Source organism: Lepisma saccharinum, chromosome 12 (genome assembly GCF_977018435.1).
Source record: "Lepisma saccharinum chromosome 12, izLepSacc3.1, whole genome shotgun sequence".
Classification (NCBI taxonomy): domain Eukaryota; kingdom Metazoa; phylum Arthropoda; class Insecta; order Zygentoma; family Lepismatidae; genus Lepisma; species Lepisma saccharinum.
Window position 1 is genome coordinate 55,822,272 of NC_139240.1, and position 12,213 is coordinate 55,834,484.

Sequence of the window (12,213 nt, forward strand, 5' to 3'; positions counted from 1 at the left end):
TTCTTTCCTTTAACTGTATGACGTAATCCATCTGTCTTTCCGCCGTGACGTCCTCCCCGGTTCCATCTTCCCTCTGAAGCTCCATTTTTCGAGTGTCATGCGGTGTGTACAAATCACGTCCAAAGAACAAGAATGACGGCTTTAATCCAGTCATCGAATTCGTTGCATTATTGGTGGCAAAACTTATCGCATCCAGGTTTTCAGCCCACGACGAGTGTTACTTGCAGAACTTCCCAAGTGCTTGCTTGATTATGTTAATAGCTGCTTCTGATTTATTTCCCTTCGGTCTATATGGCGTAATATAGACAGGCTTGCAATTCACAGAACGCAACGTTTGTGAATACAGTTTGCTTCGAAATACACTCTGGTTGTCACTGACAACGTATTTCGGGAAACCTGATTGAAAACAGTACTTCAAGAATGCTTGCGAGATCGTCCTCGCCGTTGTAGTTCTAAGTGGTGTCAAACTAATGTGCCTTGAGAACTCATCTTGAATGACTAAACAGTACTTGTATCTCCCCTTCGTACCTGTAGGCAGTGGTCCAAAAATGTCCAGAAACACTTTGTATCCAGGCGCAGTAGCTTTCCTCGAGTTCATAAATCCCATCTTTCTGCTGTTGTCAGGATTATACTGAAGACAAGTGATACAACCTTTGCAATAGTTACTGACATCTTTGACTACTCCTTCCCAAGTATAATTCTCTAGGACCTTAAACAATGTCTTTCCATGTCCTAAGTGAGCAGATAATAAATCATGATGCGAAGATTTAAGTACTTCATTCTTCAACTTCTCTGGTACCCACATCTTCAATCTGGAGCTAAACGGTGGATAAAGTCCAGTGTTTTCGTCAACGAAACGGTAAAGCAGTCCATCATCATCGAGACAGGAATGTTGGAGATAAAAGTCAAATTTTCTCTTCTCTCGAGCATCCTTTATTTCAACTTCTTCTCCATTTAAACATCCAATTAATTTCGACAAATAAGGATCACTCTGGTGTTCTCTTTTCCACATCTCTTTATTGTTAAGCTCTACGGGCAGCGAAGTTTCTTTCTGTCTGTCCGTCTGTCTTCCATTTACAGTGTTGCCAGCTGCATCTGTAAACATCGCTTCCGTTTTCCTTTTCTGTTTCCGGTCGAATTTTTGACACACTTTGCCTTCGACTTTAGGAATCTCATGATGTTCCTTTATCGTTCCATCAGGCATCTCTAATCTGAAATATCCTTCAGGCTTGATGTCCTCTATCGGATAATTTTCTTCTGCATCCGAAGATCCAATGTAATTCTCCTTTTCAGAGAATCCCGCTTCAATCATCTGCTCAATTGCCTGATTCATTAATTTCTTCTTTTGCTTAGAAAGTGGCCTAGGTTTCGCTCAGAATGGCTTTTCGTTATTCACATCCAAACGAACCTCGTAATCCTTTGCTAATCCCGGTTTATCTTGAAAAACATCAATATGCCTTCTCAGTATGGCAATCAATTTCGGCTTATTTTCCTCTGAGATATCGGTACCCTCCATCAGCATGGCAATCCTTCTCTCTTTGTCAACCCCCTCCCCTTTGATGTTGCTGCTACGTGTCTCCGCTCCGCAAGCAGAAACGTTCTCTCGGATTCCGACTCCATCCGTGGTCGAACCCAGTCCCCTAGAACCAACAGCATCAACGCTGTCACGTGTCGACGGTGCATCAAAAGGCACGATTTTCGAAAGATCAGGCTCAATTGCCCACCCGTTACGATGAATCATTGGTACAAGTCCCAGCTTAGCCATTAATGTTCTTCCCATTAACATTTCATGATTAGCATTAGATAACACAAATATCTGATCCCGAGCCTTGTGTCCCTGAAACTTAATATTCACGTAAGCGCTCCCCAAAGATTCAACATTTCCTTCCGCAAGTATTACTTTCGTTTTACAACCCTTCAATTTTACTCCATTTGTCTTCATTTTCTCGAAGACCTCCAAAGACACAAAGTTATTGGACGACGCCGTATCAATACATGCGTGTACTTCCACATTAGCCACGTTGCATAAAACGATAGGTTCCCTTATCTCTTTTACATTTACATTGTGAGGTGAAAAATTTTCCTTCTGTGTAAAATTTGCAGTTTCCACGCCACGAACTTGACAAATTCGTGGCGACTCTACGAGTTTTTTTGTTACTTCCTTCCCACGTTCATAATCTTGTTTTGATTTGATTTGTGATTTGAAGTTCTGCAACCTTGTTGTCCACAAGTGTAGCATAATTTATTTCTCTGGCAATCTTCCTTCGAAAAGCGGTTCTGTTTGTTTTCATCCCTCACCGCAAGCCGCGAGGGTGGAGGGCGCGAAACCACATGTTCAGCTCTCAAGCGCTCGACTTTCGGGCGGTCAAAACCAATGCTCACAGGGTCCAAGAAAATATCGGATTTCTTTCTTTCCCCCTCCTCTTCGCATTCCTGGTTAAATGACTTTCTCAACGACCAGCTGTAAATTTCGTCTTCCGAAACGAAAGATTTGAATCTCTGCCTTTCCAAAAACTCCGCTTGTAGCTCTAGCGCGTACTCGCTCATTTCTCTCATAGAAGTGAATGTCTTGTTGTACAAATAATCCCTAAATACCGGATTGCAGTGCGATTTCACAAAGTCAATTCTCTCCTGTGCAGAAGCCGAATTCCTTATCCTACTAAAATGCCTGTCAACTTTGCGAACGTATTCCGCCAATCCCTCGTTAGCAAATTGAAACCTTTGCGACAAAAATAACTCTGCTTCTCTCTGATAATCCAATCCATGAAAAGTCTGCAAGAATTTATGCCTGAAGTGTGAAAAATCACCGAACGGTTCCGTGAACAAAAACCACTCCCTCGCTTCATTTCGCAACGAAAGAGGAATAAACTGCTTCAGAAGATCATCTTCAGAAATTTTCAGCGTTCTCGTGTAATCTTGAATCCTATCCAGATACGAAAAAGCATTTTCCTTCCCTACATTTCCCTCAAATGTGGGAAGCGGCAAACGAATTTCCTCCATTGTCACTCTTGGAACGCACCTTTGTTCCTCAACAACAGAAAGTTCTGACGTGGTCGGGCTGGAGTTACCAAGCGACATTCTTGTAACTTCCCCTTTTCTGTTTCGCAAGATCATCGGTTCGATCCTCGTCCGCTTCTCTCCTTAACTTTCAAAGCAAAAAATCTCGTTCAATATCCTGCGACAGGCCCCCAAATAAATATGTTACTAGCCTGGCCCCCCCACACTTTACCTCCGCACTCGAGGTTCGGTGCACTTCGTACTCGACTCAGATTTGTCTAGGGGTATCTTTCTTTGTACGACAATGCACGTGGGTTGCTACAAGTCAACATAATTATATAATTAACTACGAGAGACAACGGATAACCTTTGCGAAACCTTTATGATCAGGGAGATAAATTACCTTGTCCAGCATGTGTGAAAATAAAAACGGAAATTTTGGATATTTTCTATAGTTTAATTAACGTAAAAGTTGAAGTATATACAAGTCGTATCCGAACGTTCATTTTTCTAATTATTTATCGGGCCAAAAACTCTAATTTTGATGTTGGAATCTCTATTGTTTGTACCTGGATGCTTTACATTTCATGAATTACATCTGAAGTACGCTTGTCACAAGGTAGACTCGCGTTACTCCAAGAAACGTCTTAACAGGCGCTAGGCCGCCCGACATGTACATTTCTCAACCTCCACGGTGACAAGGCACTAGGCTGCCCGGCGCACCGTAATTACTTCAAAATAACATCCAGTACAAACTACCTTTTTACCTGTAAACTGGACACCAAGGCACTAGCTTGCCCGGCAATCCAATCTCTTACAGCATCCGTTTCGGGAGACCTGTCCTCCGGTCCTAGCTGACCGAAGCAAAAACAGCCTCTCCCTTCCAAGTCTCAGTTCCAACAGCCGACCTCCCCTACTCTCATCTGGGAGTTTATATACGTTTTGTTGGCGTCTGTTGCCAACGGCCCTTCTTTCAAAATTTTTAAGCCCGCCTTTCTTTTGAACGTTCGAAACACGAAGCAAGAACAGAGAGCTACATGGTATTTATACATGGAATAATACGAACCTAAAAATACATAATACATTGATTTACACTAATCAGATATACACTTGATTACCCAATTAATTAACATATTAATAAATATTACAATAAGAAAAAAACACTGTTGCCCTGACATGGGGGCAGGGTAACAGTGGCAACAAACAAACAGTCTGCTATTGACAAAGGCGTCCACATGGCTTACAGATTTGCACTCATTGTTTACTTTCATTCTCAGGAGTATTTGAATATTCTATTCTGCAAATTAGGGGTGTGCGTAATCCAGAAAAGTTGGGACCTGGATCGGGAAAGAAATTTCCCAATTTCAACTTCGGGAAATCAATTCCAGACTTTTTGGGATCCCGAGCAGTCGTGAAATACTGAATGGTCATTTTAAAAAGTCATTAATTCTTGACGTTTGCTATATTGTAAATGACTGGAACTTATTGAAAATTCTTAATTTTTGTACCAGAAATGCAAAAACAATCGCTTGAAAGTGAAAATGATGTGTAGAATTCGAGATTTCCAGAGCTTTGGGAAATTTTAAATATTTCGCGGCTTCGTCAGGAAATTGCGATTTTTTTTCAAACCCGAATGTCGGGATTTAAAAAATTTCCCGTCCCAACCCAAAAATTCTGTCCTGCACACCCCTACTGCAAATTAACCAATTTTTCACTTACTTTTGATTCCTTCACATCTGTACTAAATAATCATGATATTTCTGTGTTTAGAAAGTAATATATGCTTTTGATAAATGCACAATCTCATGGATTAATTAAATGATACATATTAGCAATGATATTTATAATGAAAAAAGAAAAAAACATTGCTTAGTGTGAGTTAACCGAAGAATCTGTGCATTTTCGGATCACGACTGCTATTCGAACAAAAAAGAAAAACATGAATTAAGAAGAAAGGACAGTGTATTCCTGTTGCTTCAGACGTTCAACACAATTCTCTGTTCGGCCGAAAACAAACATTTGCCTTTTTATGCTTGTTCTTGTAGCATTCCAGAGAAATAAAGGTCATTGTTCCTCTTACTCACTTCACGCACTCCATGCTCACACACAACAATAAATAATAATTAACGAAAATAAAAACAACAATGCAACAAGAAAAGATAAGGAAACTAACAAAAATACAGAAGAACACCGCGATAACAAACACAAGCCGAAAAATTTCAGAGCACGCTTTTCACCTGCGGAACGTTGAAATCCACAACACACAAAAGACATTGTAAGTGATTGCAACGCTGCACCCTGTGTTGAGACCTCTACTGTCCAGGAGATGACAGAGAATCAGAGCTCTTGCTCAGCAAAGGCGTAAGAGGGCCGGCGGAGAGAAAATCTGAGAAATCTGACATCGTTGCCTTCTGCTCCCACTACAACCCTCGGTTGCACTACCACCGCGCTTGCCTACGAACTGATGTGAACCGCTTCCGGGATGTACTGAACTGGGCTGAACAGGACCTTAGAAACACTGCATTGTTGTATTGCTTTACATTTTACTCTACAGTGTATATAGGTCTCTGCCCTGTAAATACACCACAATAAACATGTTTTGTTGCTATAAACAGAGTTTTAATGCACTTTCTACTGTTCTTTTAGGTTATTTCAGTTAATCCAGATTAACGAGGTTTTACTGTATTCTCAGGTAAAAATCATTACATGAAAGAATATGTTGTTAATATTTAAATACCTAATGTAAAAAAATTGTTTACAAAATGGATTGTTGAAGCAAAATATACTTAAATATATAGTCTATGATTTTGATAACGAGATTTATTGAAAGATCGAGTGTAGTTGTGTGTTGGTCAGTCAATTGTAATTTACGATTTGCTCCCCACAAGCAAACATATTCACTTGGGACCCAGCAGAGGTCAAAGTGGGTGTGTCTGGGACTCATTCTGTATTGCGCAGTTCACCTTTGAAGCATTCAGTCAGTAGTGAGGACGATGAACGAACTCGGTTGCACAAGATATTATTGTTAACTTTCTCACCAAAAAAGGCATAAAGCCGAGTGAAATATTGTGAAGATTAAAGCAGCAGTTTGATGAGCCAAAGAGTTTGCTTGGGAGAAAGTTTATGAGTGGATATGAACATGTGTCGAATACTAATCATGTGTGGCCTCAACATTCAAGCAGTCCGGCAGCTGATTGAACAAGATGTGTAAATAAACTGGAATTTGTCATGGAAATTTAGTGTCTTTCTGTGCCACAGGCATTAAAAAATGATCAATCCAGTGGCAAAAGTATCTCGATTGTAGTGGAATGTATATAGGAAAAAATGGAACATTTGTATTTTTGCAATATTTTCATGTAATATGTTAGAGCAAAATTCTGGTTTATATTTGACTGACTCATAATATATTCAGCAGTTACAAAGTTCTAGCACTGTGTATGTATGTGTGTGTCAAACTGAACACAATGACGTATTGGGTTATTTTACTTTGCTTTTCTACCACTTTTGGCTAATTGCGAAGATGAGGATGAATGATGATATGATGAAATTGGCAAGTGACACAGAACACCCTAAGCCAAATGCGAAAGTGAAAGAAGGAATTTTTATTGGGCCACAAATAAGATCACTAATGGCTGACAAAACATTTTGAGGAACTGTTACATTTGATTATGAAATTCCCGCTACAAGGCTCTATTTTCTACATTGGTCTCTTTACTATAACCCCCCCCCCCCCACCTGCCTGTAAATATTGATATTATCTTCATTAAATTAGACACACACAGTAGATGTACTATGTAGATTCTTCAGCGAAAAATGCAGGCTCGACCAGAACTCGAACCTGGGTCTCTGGCATAACATTTTTTTCCCTCTGCCATCTTGTTGCACAGTTTCAGTATAAAATGATATTTTACTCTGTAGGCTGAAACTTTTTAAGTAGATAATTAAATAAATATGAGAAAGCGTTGTCCAGCAACAAGAGATTAAGAAGCTGGATCTATCACTGATGACTATATGGCCTGCCTCTTTTTCAATGAGCTTTATTCCAGACCACCAGTAAAGGCTACATGCAATGTGGAGATCAAAATTTCAATATGCTGACCAAGGCAGAATTTATTTTATTTTAAAACAAACTAAACATTACGTTTCAACCTTCTAGGAAGGTCTTCTTCAGACTGTACCAAATATGTAACGTTTAGTTTGTTTTAAAATAAATTCTGCCTTGGTCAGCATATTGAATTTTTGGGTATCATGGAAACACATCTTTCATTTGCGACTTTTGTGGGTAAGAACATTATTTTGTTGAAAAACTAAATATGCTGACCAAGGCAGTAATTTATTTTATTATAAAACAAACTAAACTTGACGTTTCAACCTTGTAGCAAGGTCATCTTCAGATTCTGCACCAAGTACAAATCAAAAGCATTCACATGAATCTTCTTGTGCTTTGTTTTTGCTGCTGTCTGGACTTTCGCAATATTTTTTGTGACCAAAAAAATTGTGAATACCTAACATCAAAAGCATTCTCATGAATCTTCTCGAGCTTGGTTTTTGCTGCTGTCTGGACATTCGCAATATTTTTGTGGCCACAAAAATTGTGTATATCTAGCATCAAAAGCAAACCATGAAGATTTGGAATATCAAGGCAGTTTTTTTTTTGTTTTTTTTGAAAGGACAAGAAATTTCAAAAATTGTTTTGCTGGCATTTGCTAAAAGTCTAGCCGAGCTTTAATAAATTAAATATAACACACACCCATTTCTCTTATATTTTTTTAACACTAATTAATATCATTTTGTGTGAATGAAAAGGCTGAGAATATACTTACATCATTGCTTTCACCCACTCTTCTACTTCGGATACATTCGTACAGGATACTAAGAAGTTCACATTCCTTAGATCGCTCCACAAAATGGAAAGATGTTTTACAAGGGGGGAGGCAGCAAGGACAATCTTGACCTAAAAATCACACCTGCCAAAAATTTCCTGGGGGAAGAGTTTTTGTTTAGCAACAAAAGATGACTGCAGTTAGTTTTGGTTTCAAATATATTTTACCCAGGATCCAATTTAAACTCTCACAGTGTAATGTGGTTGTGAGTGTTGATTGCTTTCTCTCGGTTTCAACAGATCTGAACCACCATGTGCCTCCACTGGGTATCGAACCCGGGACCCCTTGATTACAAGGTGACAATGTTGCAGGGTGGCCAATCTAGGACCATGATAAAATTCAAGTATAATTCCCGGTTTTCAATGGTATAAGCACATGTTTTTTTTTTCCATTTCAACTGTATGGTACTTATTACCGCCTCTCACCCCCCACCCACACAATATATATATATCAATATATATGGTCTGTGTGATTTCAGCGTACCCAAAAAATCGTAATTCAATTCAATTAAATATATATACAGGGTGTCTGGGCTCGACGTATACAAAAATAGATATTTTAACATCTGTCAAGTTTATTAACTTTCTTGGCCTGGTTATGTACAAAGTAACTCTGAAGGTTTTTATGTCCGTTGGTACACCTCAATGTTAGCACAATTTGTAGCTCAACACACATCCAAACGAATACTCCAGTTCGTGCCAAGTGTTGACCAGCATTTGAGGCGTTATTAGCGCAACAATACGCTGTCTCAAATCACCAAAATCGTGAACTTTCCATCCGCACATCTTTAATGAATCCCCATGCAAAAAAGTCTTAATGGTGTCAAATCTGGGGATCTCTGTGGCTAGGCAGTTTCTGCGCATGCGTAACTCAACAGCACGCTTGATCGTCCAAGTGGACTACTGACATCTTGGATCGATGGTCAATCGACTTAGCTTCACTATGAGAGAATACAAAGAGCAGTTTTCATATTATAAGCAGTTATTTTTGTATACATAGCCCAAACACCCTGTATATATAAATAATTTAAAGTGCGGAGTTTAAACTTGCCAAGGCATCTACAAAAACAAGTCACATGTTATGAGATATATACTAATGTACAAAAAATTGTTCATTGTATGAGAATTTTAAACTCAAATTTACTTAACCTTTAGACTGCCGAGCGAGTTTTCGAAAGTAACCTCTCTCTGGCTGCCGCCTTTGCGCGTGATTTTTAAATTTTACACTTATTTCAGAAAAACGTTATATATCAGACTATTTGAGCAATCTACTTCGGGTAACTTTTTTTTTTGCAGCCAGAACATCAGGGCATGCAACCGTGCAGGAATGAAAATGCCAAAGCCAATAAGAGGGATTGGGTGAGCCGCGGCCCCCAACTTTCAATGAAAAAAATCATAAAAATGGGGAGTTTTTTCACATATTCTATAATGTAATGCACCCAGAAACATGAAATGACTTTCATTCCGTTGAGAAAGGACCATTCTTTGAAAATAAGGCTAAAGTTTGCCTTCCCTTCCAAAAATAGCGGGGGAAGAGGGGGCAAACTCCCCATTTTTATGATTTTTTCATTTAAAGTTGGGGGCCGAGCCCACCCAACCCCTCTCATTGGCTTTGCATTTTAATTCCTGCACGGTTGCATGCCCTGATGTTTTAGCGGCAAAACAAAAGTTACCCGAAGTAGATTGGTCAAATAGTCTACGAATTATAACATTTTATGTCAAATAAGTGTACAAATTTAAAATTCGTGCCAGCTTCCATACGTAACTTTGGAGTCGGCGGGGGAAAGGGGGTCCTGGGTGGGTGGGTTTTCTTCCACATGACATTTCAAAGTTTTATCTCAACATCTGTCAGTGTTTACAACCTCGCATACAAGTATGAAGGCCCTAAAAGCACATGAATTGTTTAATTAGCACGATGGTCCAGGAGTGCTATATTGTGGATGGAACACTCATAGACCAATGGGAAAGTAAAGGTTAATCAACTTCAAAATATCTTATCTGTCAGATAGATTGTTCAGACTGAGAGAATTCTGTTTTATTTTCCATGCAGCTTTCTTTTCCCCTCTTCAATAAAAATAAAAGCTAAACTATGAAAATCTTACCTTAGCGAATTTATATACTCAATGGGATTTTGATTAATAAAAGTTGCAATTTTTCACGTCTACGGAGAAAAATTCACGCAGAATTCAAGGAATTCCCTGCGAGTAGTCACTCTGCGTTACCACTACACCATCGGGAGACCCCCTCAACACAAGTACAATAAAACAAACAAATAAACACACATCATCTAGCAGTTTGGAATTTGTAAGAAGTGTGTACAATATACAGAGTGAATGTCATTCATTCACAGTCACAATGAAGGTACAACATGCCTGGAATGTGTTATTATCTAAAAATAAAAACAATAGTGCATGACAGTAGATATATATTTTTAATTTTCAACAAACACTCAACAGCCCCTTCTTTCGTAAACATTGTTCAAAACACACCATAAAAAAAGTAATTACAAACAATATATAAAGCACTCACAAACAGAAACGTATAATCACATTGTTGATACAAATTCAAGATTTACAGAATCCAGTGCTCAACAATCCAAAATATTTTATGCTTTGTATTTAGATGGTGTTACGTATGCGTACTTCACAATCACAAAAAAAGAATGTTGCCTTACTTTGTGCAAATTTGCAACATGACTTGAATCTTCTACATACACACACATTATGTAAGATGTACATTGCATTAAAAACAAGAAATGTATCGGCATATCACAGGACACTTTTTACATTTTCTTTAACCTTCATAACACATTCAGGGTTTGCAAACGTTTTTGCCAAAATATACTTTGACTTAGTATTTTGGAATAATTTTTGAGTCAACCTTGTATTGTAACTAATACATAACTGATAAATCTCCATATTGTTATATTTAATTGATACAAGGTTAAACGGCTGGAAAACGCACACAAAAAAAAAAGTTTAATAAAAACATTATGCAGAATACTCCTAACCAAAAACCCAACGTATCGGAGCTTGCTCTGTCCACTTTATGTACAGATAAACTAATCACGGATAAAACACACTTCAATTCGAGCCTTGCACAATTTGGATAATAGCAAGTGTGTTGTCATTCTTACATTAATGTAAAGCTAATATATGCAGTCTGCGAGAACATTTTTTTTTGTACGCCATATTGCCTTTCAGATTAAGATTATAAACAAATCTGTTCCTATTTTTACTAATCAATAGCTTTTAGTGTCTAAAATAATCAAGATTACTCTACTTTAGAAATAAGAAATCACTGAATAACCATGCAATACACACACATATACCTTCGGTGTATGTAAATTGACCATATTCAAACTTCTGAACTTTACCACATTTTGTACATTTCTACAAACTCGCAACTCTTTTTAAAAAAATTGTTATGATTTGTTTATCTTGAATTTTCCAGATCAGTGGAAATCCTCAGTTGTAACGCAACAGCACTAACCACATATGAAGCTCATATATTTAGTAATTAAGCACTCCATACCAAATATGTAGATATCCAAATTATTTATTTTTGTAGTGCAAAATGGGAACTAGTGTATACAAATGAGAAGTAGAAAATAGAGGCATTCCATGAAAAGTGGTTTTACTCCATAGAAATAACAAAATGAATTAATCTGGAAATTCTTAGTGTTTTTAATTGCATTATGTTTTAATTTTCGCGAATTTATATAATTTGCATATTTCACCAACAAAAATTATAAGCATCTGTACTCTATAAACTTTGCAGACAAGTGAAGTCAAACTTTGTTAGTTTTAAACAATCACACACACAACACATTTTCGTTAATGTTTTTCATGCATTGTTGCTATGTCATCACAAACAAGTTTTTCTTTTATTATTATTTGTGAGCAGACACCACAAAGTACTTCATAATTCTATGAAACCAGTTCATTATGAATATTTTAATCCAATAGCATGTGTGGCATCTTACATTTTGTGCATGACAATCACACACTTAACACTGAAATGCCCATTGGGGATACTCTGCGAGGAAAAAGAAAGAAGACTTAAAAATAATTGTTACTAAAACTATAAAAGCTTTTGCCATTTTGGGTCATACTGAAGCTCTATGAAGATAGAGAGCTTGTACAGGAGACATGTTGTCAAAATCTTTCTATGTGATTCCTCTTAGGATTCACACTGAAGTGACAAGCAACATGTGATTCAGTTGGTGTTTAAAGTCCACTTTATGGACAGTATGGCTAATTGGGACTGGACCTACAGTTTAAAGTGCAGTCCGAACCACTATGTGCCTCCACTGCGTATCTAACCTGGGTTCC